The 21,972-nt window shown below is 39.9% G+C and overlaps 1 protein-coding gene across 1 annotated transcript in view; it reads right to left on the reverse strand.

Annotated features, from left to right (window-relative positions):
- The window catches only part of phc2b (polyhomeotic homolog 2b (Drosophila)), a 46,387-nt gene extending 41,459 nt beyond the window's left edge, over positions 1–4,928 (reverse strand). The window contains exon 1 of the mRNA XM_026167042.1: positions 4,758–4,928. The gene's annotated coding sequence lies outside the window, so the exon portion shown is untranslated. The remainder of the gene's footprint in view (positions 1–4,757) is intronic.
- Positions 4,929–21,972: the final 17,044 nt, after the last annotated feature.

Here is a 21,972-nt window from a genome sequence, read left to right on the forward strand (position 1 = left end):
GCCGATCCGATCAGCTGTTCATAACACTTCCTACGTTGGAATAGACGTCAGCGCGAATTTTCGCATGTCCACCATTATATGCCCGAAACCGGAAGTGACGTCGTTTTTGCGGAAATGTAGTTTTTTTTACCATCAGGACCTCATGAGCCTATACTGGTGTTTTTAAAAGTTATCTTTGACTTTATGACTTTCTGTGTCATTTCTGGGATGCTTAGAACTCATATTGCACTGCTGGAAATAGTTTATTTTGATGCATATGCTGCTTTTTTGCAAATTTGCACTATAATATTTATTTTCGTTTTTCCTGCAGTATATAAAAATTGGTGTATTTCAAAAATAAAACTATGAAGACACTCAAAATAAATTTCCTGTGGTAGGAAACTATTTTGTGCAACTTTTTTGTATTTACAGTTTTGAGGGATAAGCCTCTTAAATTTCTCTAACTAGAAATATATGTTAAAAAAGCAAAAACGATTTTAAATTTTTTTTTGTAGTTTATTGCACTTTTTGCAATTTATGTAATTACTATGCACTTAATGCAGACATATTATTAAAATCTGGGCTATAATGGTTGTATTGATGTATAGCAACTTGAAATGCTCCCAAAAATGGCACCACACCATGTAAAAATATAATATAAGCTCTGGCGTACTTGGTTCTATGGTAGGTCTTAAAGGGTTAAAGATTAATATCAAATGTACATGCTCCAGAGAGCTTTTCTTCAAATTCTTTAATTCTCACTTGCTTTTGCAACTTTGTAGTTTAATGTTACTTGCAGCAACAACTCCACCTCATTGTTAGTCCATTTAAAAAACTCGGTGCTTTTCCTCGACGTTTTGCTGCAACTTTTCAAAGAGCCAGAAAGTAAATAAACAGAAGACAGAAATGAAGCAAGACAAATCGTCTTGCTTTTCACGCAGTACTGAAACGTAAGCATTTTCGGCCGTTAAAATGTGGATGAACAACAATGTGAAAACGACTGAAAACGATAGTGTGGACGCACAGCGTTTTCAGACGAAAACGCAGTTTTCAAATTTATCTGGACTAATGTGGATGTAGCCAAAGGCCAACCTAATAATTTACACCTATGTATGGGCCCTGGGATGCAGTTTAAGGTCATCAGTGTGTCATAGCATTATTTCACCTGAATTGTCATCTACTTTAATGAAGAAGTCCATTTTCATACGGTGTCAGCTATAGCCACTATGTGACCCTGAAATAAATAAGCAGTTTAAAAATAATAATAATAAAAATGAACAAACTGTGTACTGAAGGGTAGAGGCAGTTGCAAGTCACAAGTAAATGTAAAGCAGTATGCATATGTAAATGAGCTCATCTCTAAACAAAACATAGGAACAAAGTGTGGCTTCTCTCTCTCTCTTGTGAAATAAACAAATAAACCTTTTCATAAATACCTGATAAAAGCCCATAATTAATTTGAATAACAGCATCAGATCAGGTGCTGTCTATAGGAATTGAAGGGTAACTAATTATCTCTGCTTGATTTTTCACAGCTGGCTAACTATTAGGGCTGAACGATATATCGCATTTGCGATAATATCGCGACATGATCAAGTGCAATTTTCTAACCGCAAAGGCTGCGATTATACTGCGATTATAAGGCTGTCCAAATTACTACCATATCCCAGAATTCATAGCGCGGCCCAGCCAAACTCCAGTTTCCAGCAATGGCGGCCGCTACTAAGTTTTAAAATTACTCATACTAATCTTTCTGGGTCACAAAATAAACTTTTAACATATTTTCAGGCGAGAAAGTAGTTGTGTAAACATCAAATATCTGCTCGGTTTATCAAGATATCCCATATTTGCAAAAGTGCTTCGACGTTTTCAGAGGCGTCTGCTACCCACCAGCTCGACAGCTAGCCGGGAGCTCGAGGATTACTGATGCGGCCGAGAACGGCACAACTCCCGGCACATCATTTTCAGATCACCGCGGAGTTTCGCTGCTCGGGTTAAACGTAATATATAAGTCACTTAGACAACCTAAAAATGTTATTGTTGGGCTTTTTTCAGTGTTTTGTTTGTTCGTGAGTAAATCGGTTTGGCTGAGATTAAAGTTATTAGATTAGATAAAATAAAACTTTATTAATCCCCCGGGTGGGTTCCTCCTTGGTTTTCACACAGCTGACTAAACGTCAAACAGAAAACTTATTAAACAGAAGTATGAGACAGTCGAGAATTTACACCAGTGTCTGGTTATATTTTAGATAGCAAGAAGCAGACGGCCGAGTTTATTAAACTCCACCGAGACAGCGGTGACGCTAATCAGAACTAGCCTTCTGATTAGCTAATCAGAAGGCTAGACCGTCCAATTTCACGCCTTTAAACTTTAAAGGCGTGTTTGTGTGTGTGTTTATACAATTGCTATTATGTTTGCACTTTATGTGTAATGTTACTGACTGCAGAGATCAGTAAGATGTGTGTATTTTTTATTTATTAGTTTTATTTATTTAATATTATTTTTTAATTGAATGACTGTCTAGTAGTTCACAGATGTCAAAAAACTGAGTGTGGTAAAGCCACTGATTTTTTTTTATGTATATTTCTGCAATCTGCACATTGTACTGACTTTCATTTTAATGTTTACACCAGGGTTCCTTGTCAGCACTTTATGCTCAGATGTTTGTAAGCTAAAAATAAACTATTGTGTATGTTCAAATATACTGTTGTGATTGAAGAAGTTAAATAAAAATGTCAGTCATCAATTCATGCATCACCTCATTTCATCATAACAGAGGTCTGTCTTCCAGGAAAGAACAGTTTAAAATTAATGTAATATAGTATTGGCCATACTATATGATGTATTGCTTGTCTTTGTTTAATAATACAGAAGACAAAGACCTTAAAAAATAATCGCATATCGCATCGCAATCGCAATATTGGGGCAAAAAAAAATCGCAATTAGATTATTTTCCATAATCGTTCAGCCCTACTAACTATTCTCAGGTTTTTAAAGGAGCCTCTACTACAATAGCTTGACATGCTTTTAAGTGGATAATGCATAATTCTTCTTCAGTTAACCCCAGTGTCACTGTAGAAAATCTACAAGTTTCTTCCCTAAGCCTGCTGTGTTATTTTTCTGCTGCAGACAACTAGTCAGTTGTTTGTATGAGCTGAAGTGATGTAAATGCTTGCCCCCCCCCCCCCCCCCCCAGCTACAAATCAGTAAACATCCCTAATCTAAAAAAGATTCACTGCAAGTTAAATATAGGCATGGATATAGGTTTAACAGTTTAGTATTATTCTCATCATAATTATATACCGCTTATAGATTTTGACGCCTCACAGTTTTTTTACAGTGATATTCGGCACCATCTTGCAGCACCTTTTGAAGTGGCCGTCTCAACTCACTGGCTCCAGGAAACGGATGCAAATCAGGTACAAAATAACCTTCAAACCAAGGCCATAACAAGGCAAGTAAAGCACAACACCCTCTGTAAATTAATAAGCTGAACTTTGAAAATTAATAAGATTTTAATAAAACATAGAAACCAAACCAAGCCTGGACCTGTAGTTGTTCTGCTTAATCTGATTTTAATTTAAATTATAACTGTGGCTTTAAAAGAAATCCAACATTTGTTCAAGAGCTATCTGGAAGAAACTGTAAAGGTAATCTAGGTAACTCCGTGAAAAAACCATTAATGGCTGCAGCTGGTGTCCAGATGATGATGGAGAGGGTCTTTGAGCCACAATAGTGACAGGCTCTCCATCACTTCGTGTGACTACCGTCAAGGCGAAAAATGAAGCCAACAAGAAAAAGGAAAAAACAAAACTCTAGTTCCTCTAGATGCCACTTGAGGCTGGCTCCAAAATTCCCAGAAACTTCCATGTTAAAATGGCCAAATTTATAGCACTAAAACCACATTCATAGCGTGGATGGTTTTAAACTGAGGCTTACAACTCAGGAGGAAGGCCAAAATAACCGACAGGTGTTCAAACACACACATCTGGAGCCCATGAAAGTCAAAGACCAAGCTCCACTACTTTAGAGTCCTTAAAGTGGACCTCATTATCATGGCTTGTAGTGTAGTAGAGACCATCCAAGAGGTTGTGCTTTAGTTTGGGTGAGTTTTTCTGTTTTTCTGCCTCACAGATTTCTGCTCCTAAAAGCACTGCTAATTTTCCTTAAATGGACAGACTGTTCCATGCAGCTTTTTAAAGGGCCCGGGCCATCGGCTGTGTTGACCTTCACTTGTCAACATAACTACCTCCTTTATGCCAAATGTCATGACCTTAGGGGCCACAGCTCCTTGTTGGTATCCACTTGGCCAACTTTGCCTAGCATTTCAAAATTAGCAAAGCTACACCCTACAGACACTGTTGTCAATTAAAAACAAAAAGGGAGGCTTATTATTGGCCAAAACATTGCATTTAAACGTTTCGCTCATGCGCTGTCTCATTCATAAGCATTTTTACTCCTTTCCTGCTGGCAATGAATTCCATTACAAAACTAGCTAACGTTAGCTACATCTGAATTGTTGTTATTCATAATAATAACACAATTTTGTTCCTATATGAGGATTTGAACAGTAAACTTAGCACTTAAACTAACGTCGACGTTAGCAAGTCAGCTAGAAAAACGCTTGCTGCTGTTCTGGGGCCCGTGTAGACGTCTGCTTGTGCTATCGACTAACCTCACGCGTTCCGAAGCACATATAAACACATACAAACAGGTATGTGACCCTTGTACGAACCGTGACATCCTGCGCCAAGAAGCCAAATATACGTGACCTTACCGTTGCCGAAAACCTTGTTTCGTCGCTTCTCCTTCTGACTGCTCTCGCTCAGTGTTTCTCCTGATATTCTACACTGGACGGTGGCTCGCTGCGCCCAACAGACTCGGAGCACTCCAGCAACGGCAGAAGAAACAGCGGCAAAGGAGACTTGGCCTAGGGAGGGTAGACCGAAGCGACTCTTTCGTTTGCATTCCATACAGGCAACGTGATGCAAAGCGGACCAATGAGCGTAAAGGGTGAGATTTGAACCCACCCCCTATTGTCAATTAACCCCTCCTCTCCTCTCTTTCCATTCACCTGTCAAGTGTCGGCCTCAGTCCTGATCTCCATGGTAACAAAGAGCTTTAATCTTTGCACTGTGCTCTGTTTGCAGTGCAGCTACGGGGCCACAGAGAAGCTTTAAAGATATGTCACACTTTGTTTGGCCCTCTTCAAAACGGAGGTCAACATCAGCGACCTCAAAACAGCACCCCTGGAGTCATTTGATTCAGGGTTTTGTTCCGGGCCACTTCTTTGCCTTGTAAGCTTAGCAGCTATTAAATTCTTTCACATACAAGCATGTGGACTCTTTTTCTTGCACGCTCACCATTCTGCCGTAAAATAGTATTATTTTGATCATGTTTGCTTGGAAGATGAATCTAACCTGAAGTGCTGGCTTTTTCACAATTTTCAGTCATCATTATTAGAATGTTTCTTCATTTGTAAGACAATCTAGACTTTAATGCAGGGGGAAACTAAATAAAATTAACTAATTAATACCAAATTAAATTAAATTCAGAGAATACAGCGAAGGAGATAAACAGTTCATAATGTAAATCTTATGGCATGGGCATAGATAGAGGCAGCAGGTGAATTCTGAAGTGTACAAGGTTATTCTCTCTGCTCAGATTTATACAACCAAGACTGCAAAAGTGATCCAACAGTGCTTCATATGTGCAAACAATGACCCAAAGCATACTGTAAAAAGTGACACAAGGGTTTTTCAAGGCAAAGAAATGGGATATTTGTCCGTTTGTCAATTAGTCATTTGATCCCAACCCATCAGAGGATGCTTTACTGAAGACAAAGCTGAATGCACAGAGACCCACAAACAAGCAGTAACTGAAAGTTACTTAAATAAAGGCCTGGCAGAGCATCTCAAGGGAGGAAACAGCATTTCATGATGTCTTTAAGCTGTAGAGAAAAGAAATTCATTGACTGTATTTAAAAATGCAGCATTTAAAAATCCTTAGAATTAACCCTTTCATGTATGAATTATGACAACCTCAATCAGGATTTTTTTCTTAAGTATTTCTATTCATCTTTAAGAATGAAAAGATGAATAAAAATACTTGAGGAAAAAAATCCTGATTGAGGCTATCATAATTCATGCATGACAGGGTTGAATAACAATTAAAACAAAACAATTAAACAAAACAATAAAAAACTGCAATGAAACATGTCAAACATCTATAGTAACATTAAATGACCGGTGGGTGGCAGGGTATGGAGTGACACATCAGTGTTCAACATAGTGGTTTATGAGCAAGTATACCATCAACAATGACACAAATACAAGAAAACAGCCTTTGAATAGCTGTCCACTGTAGTGACCACTATGCATGAAAGGGTAATAATTGACAATAATTTGTTTAAACCTCTTGAATAAAGATTGAAGAATGAAGAGTGTAGAAATGCAAAAAAAAATGTTCACATTTTGGACAGAGAGGACAGATGGTTTGAAAGAGGAGTGAAAGAAGCCATCTATGTCCACTGTGAGCGACCATCTTTGAACAGAGGCGGTGGTTTACGACACCAACTGTCTGCCATCTATAATCCAGTTTTGAGATCCCTTCCCAGACGCCTTAACGCCCACTCACATCCTGGGCCATCTGACCTCAGGAATTCGCATGATAAGGTGGGGCCAGGTTTCACAATGAACACACCCGAAACTCTGGCTGATTGGGACCCACACCCAGTTTCACACCTTGGCTCAGGCGATTAGAGGATCATCAGGGGGTCCTTTTGTCCCTCTGTGGGGGGTTACTCCCACTAGGTGTATATCTGGGACTCTCCACCATTTGACCTTAGAACTGAAGAAGCTTCTCGGATGAGAGGTGAAACGTCTTCAAGCAACTTAAAGAAGTCCAGACGCTTTTCTTTGCAAGCTCCTTTGACTACGATGACCTGGATGACTGAGAACCTTCACAGACAAGGTGTAACTAATGTGATTATGCAAATATTTTGTACCCCACAAAAGCGGTTTTGGCCTTCACATTTTATTGACTCGTTTTATTTACTCAGCTCTATCTGCAGAAGAAGAGGGGATGAGAGGAAATGTCAGAAAGTAAAACACAGACTGACCAGAACAACAAAAAAGTAAGGAAGTGCTTATGTTTCTGTACCTTTTCTTCTGTTCTGTTTGTTTCAATTTAGAATTTTCAACACACAAATTTGTAGTTTTCTATCATTTTGTGATTTTTGTTTTCCAGATTCCTTAAAAACTGCCATCTTTCACAGGTTCGGGTTGTGGTTGTCTTTGCTCTCTGCACAGACTCTTTAGCATTCCACATGCAAGAGTAGGCCCCACTGAATCTGTAATTTGTATCCTCATGGAAATGACCCAGCATTGTAATAAATTGGACAGCAATGAACTGCTAATGTTTCAGTAAGTCACTGTTGTGTTGCCTGCAATATGAGGAGGCAGCACATTCATACGCCTGCAAATACTGAATAATTTATCTGAATATGACTTATTTGGTTGGCCCGCGAGTTAATTATGTGGTCTTTCATAGCTCCCCTGATACATCCCTCACAGCATCAGTATGAGCACAGCATCGTTCCAGTAATGCAGTTAGTCCCCAAAGATACGCTGTGGGATTGCAGCCAAGATTAATGTGTGATATTAATGTTATAGCAGAGGTAACAGTGAAGTCAAACACTGCTCTGTTGGACTGGAACATACCTTCAATGTGACGCTTGTATGCCATAATGGACTAGCGGTAATGGTGTGCTGATAATAATGTGAGAATCTTAATGGAATATTTATGTGTGGCTCCCATTCAGCTTTGTTGACCAATAAAATCAGAGATGGAGTTTTTATATTTTTTACAGTGATGCAAATAATTTTAAACTTAAAATAATTTAGTTAGCTTTCTTTGTTCTTTATTGCTTTAAGTAAGGTTTCAAACATAAAGTGTGACTTTTTTGTGGTTAGTCTGATTATACAGAAGTACAATTATTAAACCAAAGCCACAAGCAAAGGGACACAGGTTTATTGTTTATTGTTTAATTCTGCATGAATTTTACAGAAAGGCTATTCTTCTTCTTCTTTGTTTTTTGTTGTTGTTGTTTTTTACCAAATGAACTGCCTTTCAAAACATGTGGGAGTTCAAAGCCCCAAACAAAATGATAAACTGTGGACAAGCAGCATTAATTAAAGTATTATGTTTCACATAGATGGAACCAGTAGCTTTTATGCTTAGCTTTTCAAAACACATAAAAACAAAATAAAACATATATTGTATTGTCTTTGGCCTCAAGTGAATTTGTATCCATACATATTTGTATACATATTGAGGGATGGTGCAATGCCTCTGGATTGGCGGAGTGGGGTAGTGGGTCCCTCTGTTTTTAAGAAGGTGTGTTCTAACTTCACAGGGATCAAAGTCCTCGGCCTCCCTGGGAAAGTTTATCAAAGTTGAAGTAAACTTTATTGTCATCTCTGCTATAAACAGTACAGTATATAGAGAGATGAGACAACAAGTCTTCAGTTCCATTCAGTGCAAAAAAACAACAATAAATATACGGTAAGAAGAGAATAAATATACACTTAAGACTAATGTAAAAGGATCAATGTGGACTGCGAAAACAGGGGGCAAACCATGACACATTTTAGTCATGTGATGCAGTCATGTGACCAATTAAACTAAGATAGCAGAGGGCATAATACAGCAGTTGTTTTGTTTGTGCTCAATTTTGACAGCCCTATTAAAGATTAATATGCAATGTACATGCTCCAGATAGCTTTTCTTCAGATTCTTTGATAGTCACTCGCTTTTGCAACTTTGTACTTTTGTGTTACTCGCAGCAACAACTCCACCTCAATGTCAGTCCATTTAAAAAACTCGGTGCTTTGCCTCCACATTTTGCTGCCATGTTTCAAAGAGCCAGAAAGTAAATAAACGTCAGACAGAAATGACGCAGGTCGAATCGTCTTATGTTTCACGCATGGCACGTAAGCGTTTTCAGTAGTGATGTGCGATACCACTGATTTCCTTTCCGATCCGAAAAAAAATTCAGGGTGGTATCGACGATACTGATCCGATACCGATACTTTGTACAAAAACTTACTTTATTTATTGTATCTTTTATTGTATCTCAAATTATAGCATCATCATGATTACAGGACATCATATTACTTGCTCTTATCACTTAATAATGCAGAATTCATCATATAGAAATAAAAAAACTGAAGTTGTGCGCTATTTGAGCACGCTGCCTACCTGCAGCACTAAAGGATTCAGTGAGAGACGTCTGTCTCGCCCTAGCAGCACCTGTCCCTGTCCTCCTCTTCAGTTCGCCTCAACATAAGCTCGTCATATTCTGTGATCTGATTTACTGTGAGGTATTTCACGAGGTTAGTGGTGTTGCCACAACACCTCACTGTCTTGCCACATGTATTGCAAACCACATCTCGGCTGTTTGTGGAGGTAAAATACGTCTGCATGTAACTCCAATTACACTCAGCCATTGTTGTGAGTGCACACGCCAAGGGGCTGGACACATTTATACAGCTGTATTTTGCACATGACTATGAAAGGCAGAAGAGGAAGTAGTTCCTTCCAATGTTGACAATCCGAATGATATAGTTTCTTTCCACTGTGTTCCTGTTAATGATAAACTACAAATTTACCCTAAATTACTAAAATATTGATATTTTAATGTGAGAATCGATTATAGAACATAAATGACTGGTATCTGAGGAATCGATATTTCAGTATCGATCCGCACATCACTATTTTTCAGTCGTTTCAGTGTGGATGAACAGCAGGTGGTGTTGGTCATCCAGGCGAGGTCTGTTATGAGCGGCTGTGTGCAGACAGGAATAGGACCCAAGGTGCAGACCCCGGAGACAGATGTGAACTCAAAACAGCTTTAATGTTAAACTCAAATATAACATAACTGGAAAAAATCAAAATAAACTTACACCGGAGGCCTGACAGAACACACAGCTAGGTAAACGGTAGATCGCAACACAGACACAGAGAAACACAGGGCTTAAATACACAGAGGGAGCAATCAGGGAATGAATAACAGGAGGGAAACACAGCTGGGGCAAATCAGGCCTAACGAGACAAGGGGAAGCGAAACCAGATACATTAACCTCAGACAAGGACCTTCAAAATAAAACAGGAAACATGACACTGACTGAACTAAAGACACAGACTCGCATGCACTGCAACAGAGGGAACAGAGACGTGGGACCAGGGCAGACACAGACACTGACTGGACACGGAGATATAGCAACTAAGGATACACAGAGACGCGAACTAGACAAGGGAATACAGCTGACAGGGGAGACAGAGCAACTAGAGAAGACAGAGACATAAACCATAAGACAGAACTCAAAGAAACCAAAGACTAGAAATTATAAATATAATAAACTCAAAAACCCTGGGTCAACGACCCAGGCATCCTAACAGAGGTCATTTGAGATGTTGAGATGCTGAACCTCATCTCTGTACGCCGTTGCTGCTGATGAGTCCAACCCCAGTTGTGTCGTCAGCAAACTTGATGATGTGGTTAGAGCTGTGTAGGGCGGTGCAGTTGTGTGTCTGGAGAGTGAACAACAGTGGGCTGAGAACAGCCCTGAGGAGCTCCTGTGCTCAGTCTGATGGCGCTGGAGATGTCACTGATTCGGACAGACTGAGGCCTCTCTGACAGGAAATCTAGTATCAGTTGCAGAGAGAGGCGCTCAGTCCCAGCTTGCTGAGTTTCTCAAACAGTTATTGGGGGATAATGGTGTTGAATGCTGAGCTAAGGTCTATGAACAGCATTCTGACATAAGTGTCTTTCTTGTCCAGGTGGGAAAGGCAGAGGTTAAGTGCAGTGGCAATGGCATCCTCAGTCGACCTGTTCAGCCGGTATGCAAACTGCAGCGGATCCAGTGAGCAGGGGACGTTGCTCTTCACATGTGCCTTGACAAGTGTCTCAAAGCACTTCATGATGATGTGGGTCAGGGTGATTCGACGGTAGTCATCAGGCAGGATACTGAGGATTTCCTTGGCACTGGGATGATGGTGGTGGACTTTAAGCATGCTGGGACGATCATCTGGCTCAGCGATGAGTTAAAAATGTCTGTGACGACATCGGCCAGCTGATCAGCGCAGTCGACCTGGGATGTTGTCTGGTCCAGCAGCTTTCCGTGGGTTGACCTTGGTGAAAGTTCTCCTGCAGGCAGAGCTATGGTCTGGTTGGGGGCGTGGCTTTCTTCGTTTGTGTGTTGTTCAGTGCATCAAACTGTGTGTAAATAGGGAAGTTGCAGTCCGTTTGGCCTCTCAGGGCCACCGTATAATAGAGAGAAAAGCCTGTCCTTTTGCTGAACCTCGGCATCAGACAGAACAATATAACTTTTGTTCTGGTTGTGGAACACTGGACCAGCTCTTTATCCTCTCAAGGATCTTTGAAGGTGTATGGGGTTTTGCTCAAACAGTCTACATATTTTTTGCACATTTGTAAAAGGCATTTGATCACGTCCCTTGGGTTGTCCTGTAGATCAGCGGTCCCCAACCTTTTTTGCGCCACGGACCAGTTTATGCCCAACAATATTTTCCCGGACCGGCCTTTAATGTGTCGCGGATAAATACAACAAAATAAAACTAGTACCGGTACCGAAAAAAAGAAGATTTATTCATAACACATGTGAAAAGACCCAGGAAAACCGAGTAAACGATAAAAACGATAACAAAATAACGCTGAAAACCATACATTTCACACCTGAGCCTCAACTCTCGCGACTCACGGACCGGTACCGGTCCGAGGCCCGGGTGTTGGGGACTGCTGCTGTAGATGGCACTTTGGAAGTGTGGGGTATGAGTCGTTTTGAAACCATACTAAGAACTGGGTTCATATTGATAGCAATAAGTCAGACCTGTTCGGTGGAAGTTGGACTTTGCTTGGGCTGACTCAGTGATTATATTCATAAATTTAATGAATTTCAAGGTGAATGGGTCTGATGCGCAGATAAGACTTGCATTCTAGATCATTTCGAGCCAGAATAACAGCAACCACATCCAGTGCTTTTGAGCAATTGGGGTGCCGGTGTAAACTTACCACTGGAGACAAAAGAGGCGAGGGGGAAGGCATGTTCAGAGGAAGTGAGAGAGAAGGAAAGGTAGGCATAGGGACTTTAAATATAGGGACACTGGCTTGGTAAAAAGAGAGATCTGGTATGATATGATATAAGGATATGATATCTTCAACCTTTCCCTCTCTCTGTCTGTAGTCCCAGCCTGCTTCAAAATGGCCACCATCGTCCCTGTACCCAAATCCTCCACCATCTCCTCATTGAACGACTGGCGACCTGTAGCCCTGACCCCCATCGTGAGCAAATGCTTCGAGAAGCTGGTCAGGGACTTCATCCGCTCTGCACTACCCGACTCACTGGACCCTCTACAGTTCGCATACCGCCACAACAGGTCCACCGATGATGCCATAGCCCTGACACTACACACTGCCCTGTCACACCTGGAGAAGAGAGACACGTATGTGAGAATGCTGTTTGTAGATTACAGCTCAGCATTCAATACCATCGTTCCCTCAAAGCTGGACAGGAAACTGCAGGATCTAGGACTGAGCAGCTCCCTCTGCAGCTGGATCCTTAGCTTCCTGTCTGACAGACGCCAAGTGGTCAGACTGGGCAGCATCACCTCATCCCCCATCACACTGAACACTGGTGCTCCACAGGGGTGTGTACTGAGCCCTCTCCTGTACTCACTCTACACCTACGACTGCACAGCCACTAACAACTCCAACATCATTGTGAAGTTTGCGGACAACACTACAGTGGTGGGTCTTATCACCAACAGTGATGAGACAGCTTACAGGGAGGAGGTCAGCGCCCTGACCCACTGGTGTCAAGACAACCATCTCACCCTCAACGTCGCAAAGACAAAGGAGTTGATAGTGGACTTCCGGAGGTGCAGAGAAGTACACACCCCCATCACCATCAACGGCGCTGCTGTGGAGAGAGTGAGCAGCTTCCGGTTCCTTGGCGTACACCTGGCTGAGGATCTTACGTGGTCAGTACACACAAACAAAACAGTGAAGAAGGCGCAGCAGCGCCTCTTCTTTCTCAGGAGACTGAAAAGATTCGGCATGAGCCCCCACATCCTCAGGACCTTCTATCACTGTGCCATTGAGAGCATCCTCACTGGATGCATCACCACCTGGTATGGCAACAGCACCGCCTACAACTGCAAAGCTCTCCAGCGAGTAGTGCGGTGCTCAGAACGGATAATTGGAGGTGAGCTTCCCTCCCTCCAAGACATCTACAGGAAGTGGTGCCTGAGGAAAGCGGGGAGGATCATCAAGGACTCCAGTCACCCCAGCCATAAACTGTTCAGACTACTTCCATCAGGAAGGAGGTTCTGCAGCATCCGGTCCCGAACCAGCAGACTGAGAGACAGCTTTTTCCACCAGGCCATCAGACTGCTGAACACGTCATAGACACCTCAGCTTCACTACTGGAACTTTAACATTATGCACTCCATACTGTACAGTAATGCCACTGTTTTGCACATGTCTCACTCTGTATATTTTTATATATTTTATTTATTGTTTACTCTATTTAATTTGTAAAATATGTGTATACACACACACACACACGTAGAAAAATATTTAGTATACACATCCAGAAATGCATATACTATTATATATTGTACATATATTTATTAGTTTCAGATGTAGCCATTCTTGTATTTTGCTTGTTTACATTATTGTATTTTGCACAACTCTGTTGCTTGTGAAGCTCGCACACAAGAATTTCACTCACATGTACTGTACCAATCTACCTGCACATGTGATGTGACAATAAAAGTGATTTGATTTGATTTGGATGTAGATATATTGTATTTGCAAGAGACCAGGTAGAAGGGAAACAATGCACAGGGGAACATTAGTAAATTCAAACTCTTCTACTATTGCTTCTTACTATAGATAAGAAGAAAATTTGATATGGATTGGATGAAAGAGCGAGAGTGTTCTCAGGGGGAGAGAGTGATACCTTTAGCAGGCATATAATAGAAGAGAGGAGATGAGGAGGTGTGGATTATAATTGTTGTTAAGGAGAGAAATGCAAAAAAAACCCCAAAAAAACCACATGGTAGCAGATTTAGCGGAAGGAATCAAAATGACTATGGTGAAAATATATTTCAAGAAGACAAAGGAACATAAATGAAGGGAAGTACACACAGGTGGATTATATGCAGAAGGTTCAGTATGAAAGAGGAGCTGTGGTGACCCTTAAAGGATCGAGGTGTAAGAAGATGAAAAAGAACAAGAAGAAAGGAGATTTATATTGCAGTATATAATAATATTATTATGGACAAATTTTAAATTGCAGGACTGAATTTGTTTCAACAGAGGCAAACACCATGTCTTTGTAATACAAGTAATGTTTTTAATAAGGCACTACATACCCTGTTTCATAGCACCTCAATTTTCAAGTCCCACTGAACTTATTTAGTGTCAAGGTTTGCTGTGTGGCAGGCAGGAAATGGGACCCAATTGCAGGACTCACGAGATGGAAAAATTAAACTCAAAACGCAGCTTCATTTGCTGGCGAACTTGAACATGAAACTAAAACTCAAAGCATGTAGCACTAACCAGAAAAACTGGGGAAACTTGAAACAAAACTGAACAAAGAACTAGACGGTTACCAGAAACACAGAGGGGAAACCACAGCACGACAAGGGTACAACACTGCCAGAGAGAAACACAGGGCTTAAATACACTGAGTGATAAGGAGGAAATAAGCCACAGGAGGACAGCACGGCTGGGAGTGATCAAACATAACAAGACAAGGGGAAGCAAAACTGGATACATTGCACGCAGGACTGAGACTATCAAAATAAATCAGGAAACATGAGACAGTTCACAAAGATGCAGACATGACACTGAGAAACAGGCTAAATATAACATCAAGAGAACTTAAACCATGAATACAATTAACAAGAAATATAAATTAAACACAAAACACTGGGTCACACCCAGGACAATGACACACAGCATAAGAAATCTAACTTGAAACATTGAAAATGAAAGGTTTTTATCTTAAGAGATCCTTAAAAGAGCCTGACATGCAGTTTACAGATGTTAAGTGTCTGTTGAAGAGTTTACAGTAGATTAGAAATGTTTTACAGCAGAATAGGAGCCAAAAAGAAACAAATTTAGGATATTGCCTCTTGGGCTATTGAGCCTTATACTGATGTTTGCTTGGTTGGACTATTGTTATTTGTTAAGCTGTCCCAAATGTTATGTTGTGTTAAGGTCCTGGATTTTGGACTCCTGAATCACGTAGTTATTAAGAATTATGAAGTACTCTCTATCTGGTTATGATCTCTATATTCTGGATTTTCCTTACTTAGTCTCATTGTTTTTGGTTCTTGTTTTCTTGCTTACGCGTACGTTTCATTTATTGATTCTAGTTCTATGTAACTTCCAGTTGATTCATGGCCTCCTCTCTTAATCCCTTTCTCTTTTGTTTCTCAGTTTGATTCAGGTCTTTAGGATTCTTAGTCTTTAGTTTCTTCTGTTTTCTCTTTGGTGTTTTTTAGTTGTTACTTGATTCCTTCCTTTAGTTTGGTCTAGACTTTCTGGCATGCCTTTCTGTTTTGTTTCGAGCGTTTGTCACTGTGTTTCATGTTCCTCTGCAATGCTACTCCCTGTTTTATTTAAATAGACATTTGTCTTTTGCGCCTTGGTTTTGGTTTTACTTCCCCTGGCCTCGTCTGGTTCAGCTGTGTCTGGTTTCCCAGGTGTCTCCACTCTGCCTTAATTACCTTTCTGTATTGTCAGTGTGCTTGTTGTCTGTTTATATTCCTACCTTGTATGTGTTCTTGCTTTATGACTGCATGTCATTTTATGTTCTGAATTTACCTCAATAAAAGCTTTTCTGTCTTTTAACTTCAGCCTGATTTTGAGTCCTGCAGTGGGTCTTCTTTTCTACAAATTGTGACAGTTTCCCTGAGGAGCCTTCAACTGATTCAAAAAGTTCCTGTGAGAGTACTGATAGGAACTAGAACAAGAGGTGATACTCTTCCCATATTAGCCTCTCTTCACTGGCTTTCTCGCATACAAAGCCCTGAATGATCAGGCCCCATGATACTTTAAAGAGCACATTAATCCAATAGAGGATCTTGCTCTCAGAGTGGAAGCTTAATTGTGATTTCTGGAGTTTCCAAAAGTAAAATAGGAGGCAGAGCCTTCCACTTTCATTTAGCACTTATTCACAACGCTTTTCTCAAGGCAGTTTTTTTTAAAGGCTCCTATGTTGTGAAACCAGTTTTAATTCAGGCAACAGAAAGACCATGCTTTTAAGATTAAGTGTAAAGCTGTCATCTTTGATGAAACTTAGGCTATGCTCACACAGCAGGTCTTAATGCTCAATTCCGATTTTTTGATCAAATCCGATTTTTTTGTCTGCTTGTTCACACTACAAATAAAACGGGACAGCAAACACACTCTAGTGTGAACCTTCAAAGCGGTGACACTCAGTGTGACCCAGAGCAAACAATATTGTTTGACTGATGGCCCTTAATATAAAGACTTCGGACTTTACGTTTCCTAATTTTTACAGTTTACAGTAGATTAATTATTAGGTTATAACCTAATAATTATCCTTATTGCTGTTTTAGAGAGGAGCGGTGCTTCAAAGGATAGTTGCAGATTTCTGTCAGATTATACAGTACAAATAAAATGTTCACGTTGTCTTCCCAACAGTTTCACTGACATCTACACGGGACGGCCAGGAAGCGTTCGCGATGTCTTCTCGGGCGCTTCTCCGGCACTGATAATTGGCGTCTGTCTTGTGTCAGTGACGTAAAAGACGGATTTAATGCGACTTGACCGTTCACACAGCAGTCGCTTTCTAAAACATCGGATATGTATCGGATTCAGTACCACATACGAAAATGACCCAGATCGGATTTGTGCCGTTCACACTGTCATACCCTGATCAGATATGGGTCGCATGGGGTAAAAAAAAAATCGGATTTGATGCGCTTTTGCCTGCAGTGTGAACGTAGCCTTAGTTATGCTGCATTAGATTCAGGCTGCTAAAGGACCTCATTGTTCCCTAACTGTTTCTCATGAAACGAGATGGGCGTGTTCTTTGATACCTTTATTAATCCAGGATATGCTCTGTGCTATTCTTCCATTTAGGTACTGAAGTCTATCCGCTGCAATAGTTCCATGGTAAGCGATTGTGTAGTTTCCTTTCATCCACAAGGGGGCGGCATCGTGCTACTAGTTTGCAAAAGCCTTTCCTTGCACAGTCCCAGATTCATTTAAAACTGCACTAATACGAAAAAAAAAATAAATCAAATACAACTAAATAAAATAACAGTACTGCTTTTATCTGCCTTCCCTAACGTTTTTAAACAGTAAGGTGTTGTGTTATTGCTTTCTGGAGAATGTATGTTTATGTGAGCCTAAAATCCATTATTTCATTTTCAAAACAGACACCTAAAGGATATTTGGAGAACAAAGCTTCAAAGAGTCTTAGTCAGGAGAAGTTACGTTTGAAATGATCTTTTCTCAGATGTCATCATCACCCAGGCTGGTAAGGGGCGTTTTATTTAGCGTCCAGGAACTAGGTAAATTGTTTCTGTGAAACAATGAAAATTCCTGAAGTCAAAGGCAGTGTGCTGCTACTTCCTCTCTGGTCACTCCTGTTGTGTTTGCTTTCATGATTTTCTTCAAAGACAGCGTAGACCACCATCCTGATGCCTTTTTGATTAGTTTTTTTTTTAAATGCATGAAAGTGCTTGGGAATGACGACAGAGAGGCCTTTAGCATCAAAGTTTGCTTATTAGTTCAAGAATTAGTCAGTTTTCTCCTCATTGTGTCGAAGTTCTCAGATTTGTCGCGCTGCTGTTTACACAGCACAGATGACTATTGTGAGGAAGGATATTTAGTCTGATTCAGTCCCAGCAGACATCCACTCCCTGCTGCACACAAACTTCACAGAAAAGGATTACAAGCATCCTGTAGTTAGCCCTCTGCAACTGGACCCTTAATCATGATGTGGCTGAACTACTATTGTTCGTATTTAAACTTATTATTAAAGAGTGTTGTGCAATAAGAGGAACTCTCAAGTCAGTATGAAACAAGAACATGTAGCAGGTTCACTGTACACTCACCCAGACTTTAAACAACCTCTTGACCTTTACAGTTGTTTTTGTCAATGTATAAAATGATTCATTACTCCTTTCTGGCATTGTGGAATATGTTTAGAAGGATTTTCTTTGTAAAATGTCCTTTTCTGCTCTGTCACCTCCACTTGAGAATAGCTGCATTTATTCTCCCTGTGTTGATTTTCCCCTCTCCCCATGGCTCTTTAAAGTGGCATTACTGGACTTACAGAAGCTTAAATTGTCTCTGCAGAAACTGAATGACCAAACACACTCATTACTTCAATTCTCGCGCACCCGATCAGAATAATAGGATTTTTGCCATCAACATTATGACACGCTGGGTTGTGTGCAGCGATGTGTGTGGAAGAACAAGGGTCCAGTGTTTTCCAGGGTTCCTATTGCAAATTAGCGGTCCATCAGCTGTTTGTGAGGCTTGCCTTTTGGCTCAGCTCACTTTCATCATTTTCCCTTGTAGATGAAAACCAGGACTGCCAGTTCCCACAGAAACAGCTAATATTGGGATTGAGCTATGTTAAAAAGAGAAATATAAACCAAAGTAAAAAAACAAAACAACAGTGATTTAATGTGATAAGTTTACTTGCTTGTACTATGATACCATCTATTCTAATAATAGGAATTTCAACATCATGATATTTAATGTGTCACTGCTTCAAGTTTCCTGGATAAATGACAAACAATTACATTAAATCCTGTAAAAGCATTTTCATCCTGGAATTCCACTTAGAGATTAGAGCCCAAAGGCCATTTTTAAGTCAATGTGATCCTGGCATAGGACCTTTCTATGTGTTAGCATGTTCTTCCCATGTCTGTGTGGGTTCTCTCCAGGTTCTCTGGCTTCCTCCCTCAGTCCAAAAACATGCATTTAGTGGAGTTAGTGAGTCACAGCTTTTGATTCTGGATTGCCCATAAATGTGAGTGAATGGTTGTCTGTCTCTGTGTTAGCACTGTGACATTCTGCGTGCCCTGCCCCTTACCCAGTGACAGCCCCAGCCTATCCTTTGATAAATAGAAAAACATTTATGGTAAGTAACAAGTGAGCCTTACTCAAGAAATTTTAGTTTTTCTATCTTACAGAAAGTCTTACGAACAAACATTACCACAAGCAATGGAGGAATAAATGTGGAGCCTGATTTAGAGGTCTTGGCTTTTATTATCTAAACTGAGTAAAACAAGAATCTTTTGCAGGGATTATATTAAGGTAACCACAGTGGCATGACTGTCAGTCATTCCTTGCTTCTCAAGATGAAACTTCATGTCTCATTGTGAAAATGGCATGCCAGTCAAAGGCTGCCCAAGACGTCACAGACATAAATCACACCTAAAAAAAGAATCAGTGCCTGAGGAAATGACACTGAAAGTACGAAAGAGAAACTGCTCATAAACTCAACTTGCTCTGAAGACGTTGAAAACCTTGAAAAGGAAGCCAAAAATACCCCCTTAAACTCAATATCAATGCAAACCTTTATTTCAAATAAAGAAAAATGAAAAAAAAAAAAAGGGGGTGAAAAAAGAGGTACATCCTCGACAGGTTACTGGACATCTGACATCAGCCTTTTTTAAACTTAATTAGTTTTCTGACTGCAGATTTTTTTTAATTGTATTTATTTATTTAATGTTTTAGAAGGATTATAAAAATCAAAATCACAATATTTTTTTTATGATGATGCAAGAAGAGAACAGAAGCAATAAACAAAACTAGTTCCCTTGTAGACTGGCAGAGCATATTAGTTTGAATAAACCCAAATATGGCTGTGAGAATCAGTTTCTCCCTCTTCAAACTAGCCAAACCAAACATGATACTGACTGATTGAAGATTATTATTATCTGCAAAGAACATTGCTTTCTCTTTTCTTGTGTTTTTTGTTTATGTGTGTGTGTCTGTCTAGTTAAGGTTAACTAAGGTGACTTAAAGAGGAAGAGTAGGCGGGGCATGCAAAGAGCCACTGTAAAGCTTGCTGTAGTTTGACCTACATTCAGGCTTGATGGTCTAACAGGAACTAAGTCATGTTAATTGAATAAGGAAACTGACATACTGGTAAAATAGAGTTCACATCTGCTTTATGACATCCACTTCATTTACAGTATAGTTTATTAAAAGCTGCAGGTTACTGACACAGTGTCTGTCTGCACGCACACATTTTCTATTTCCAGTAAGGCAAAAAAAAAAAAGTGGGTTAAAACCACAGGGGCTTGTGATCTGCACAGAGGTAGATGGTGAAAACAAGTTTCAGCAAGCTGGTAACCACTGAGTGAGTCAGAGAGAAAAAACGTCAGAGTGTAGATGAGCCTGAGTGCACGTATGCCATGAATGGCTGAGAGAATGAGAATTGAAAGAAATGTAAAGAAAAAGGAGTCTCAGTCACTGATGTAATGAATTCAGTGGAACCACTGCAGTTCTTAAGAACTGTAAAATGTCATGTTGCATCGCCATTAACACTCAATGTTTCTTTGGAAACAAAACAAACTGTATCATACCAATATGATAAACCAGACTGAACCTCTCTCATTGGGCAAGAAGTTTGTTGCACAGCTGGTTGGAATACAACTGTAGACTTTTACATTTCAATCAAAACTCAACACACAGATGTAATCCAAAAGAAAATGAAAGGTATTCACAAGCTAGCTGAGCAACTGTTCAGTCTCAGACTATCACAAGTGCTGAATCTATCAATAATGTTTTGCTAACATAAATGTTAGTAACAACAATACTTTTTTTTGTTTTGAGTATATTTAGGCTACACCAGTTTTAATGAATAAAGCTGTTGAGAGAGGAATTAGTAATTAAAGAATCAAAAACCACATCAGAAAAAGAGAAAGAGTCATATGTGTGATTCATGGTCACATGAGAGGAAGGACTAAACCGGTGTAGTCCTGAATTGGCCGGCCAATCCAGCAGTGCTAGTTTACTAATGCTTTAATAATGCATTATTATCCTCAAGCTCATGTGACTTCATACTCTTATCACCAAACCAGATCACAAATTGCAATTAAAGAACAAGATCCCTTCACAGCACCCCAACATGTGCTGTAAAGTTGAGTACAGATAATATGGATGGTTCCTAAAGCATGATTAATTTTGTTCTACACTTAACATTTTACTGTGTTCTGTTTTTGAATTTTTCTTTTTAGCAAGATGAATGTAAAATGTAAAGCAGCACAATATTTTTTATTTTCTTCCTTTAAAAAGATAATTTTTATTAACAGATTTAACAAACTGCCCAATTATGTGTCTTTATACTTCTGTAATGAAAGGTCAAAGTATGAAAATGAGAACCGTGAGGTAATTACCTCTAGAGATGACCGTGAACTAAATCGCTAACTGCGTGATTTGTCAGAAGGTGATAGGGAGAGCAAAACTCCCTTTCCTAGACAAGACTGTGTCCTTCAGGAGGGTCTATTTGAGACTTGATGTGGACTAAACTTCCACTGGAACAATGTCAACATTGTGGAGATACTTTGTAAAACAGGAACAGCATGTGATTGTCACAAATTCAGTTTCCTTAATGATATCCCACCAAACACCAGATGCTATGAACATTGTGTTTTTGGTGAACCGTGGTCTGCCAGTTGTGATTTTTATTTACATTTAATTCACATTTGGCGCAAAGACACACACACACACACACACACACACACACACACACACACACACACACACACACACACACACACACACACACACACACACACACACACACACACACACATAAACCTAATTTAATCACACCTAGCATAAAATAATTTAAAAGATGTCAAAAATAACGTCTTAAACTCTAAAAAAGTGAAAAAGAAATATT

Source organism: Astatotilapia calliptera, chromosome 5, assembly GCF_900246225.1.
Source record: "Astatotilapia calliptera chromosome 5, fAstCal1.2, whole genome shotgun sequence".
In the NCBI taxonomy this organism is placed as follows: Eukaryota; Metazoa; Chordata; class Actinopteri; order Cichliformes; family Cichlidae; genus Astatotilapia; species Astatotilapia calliptera.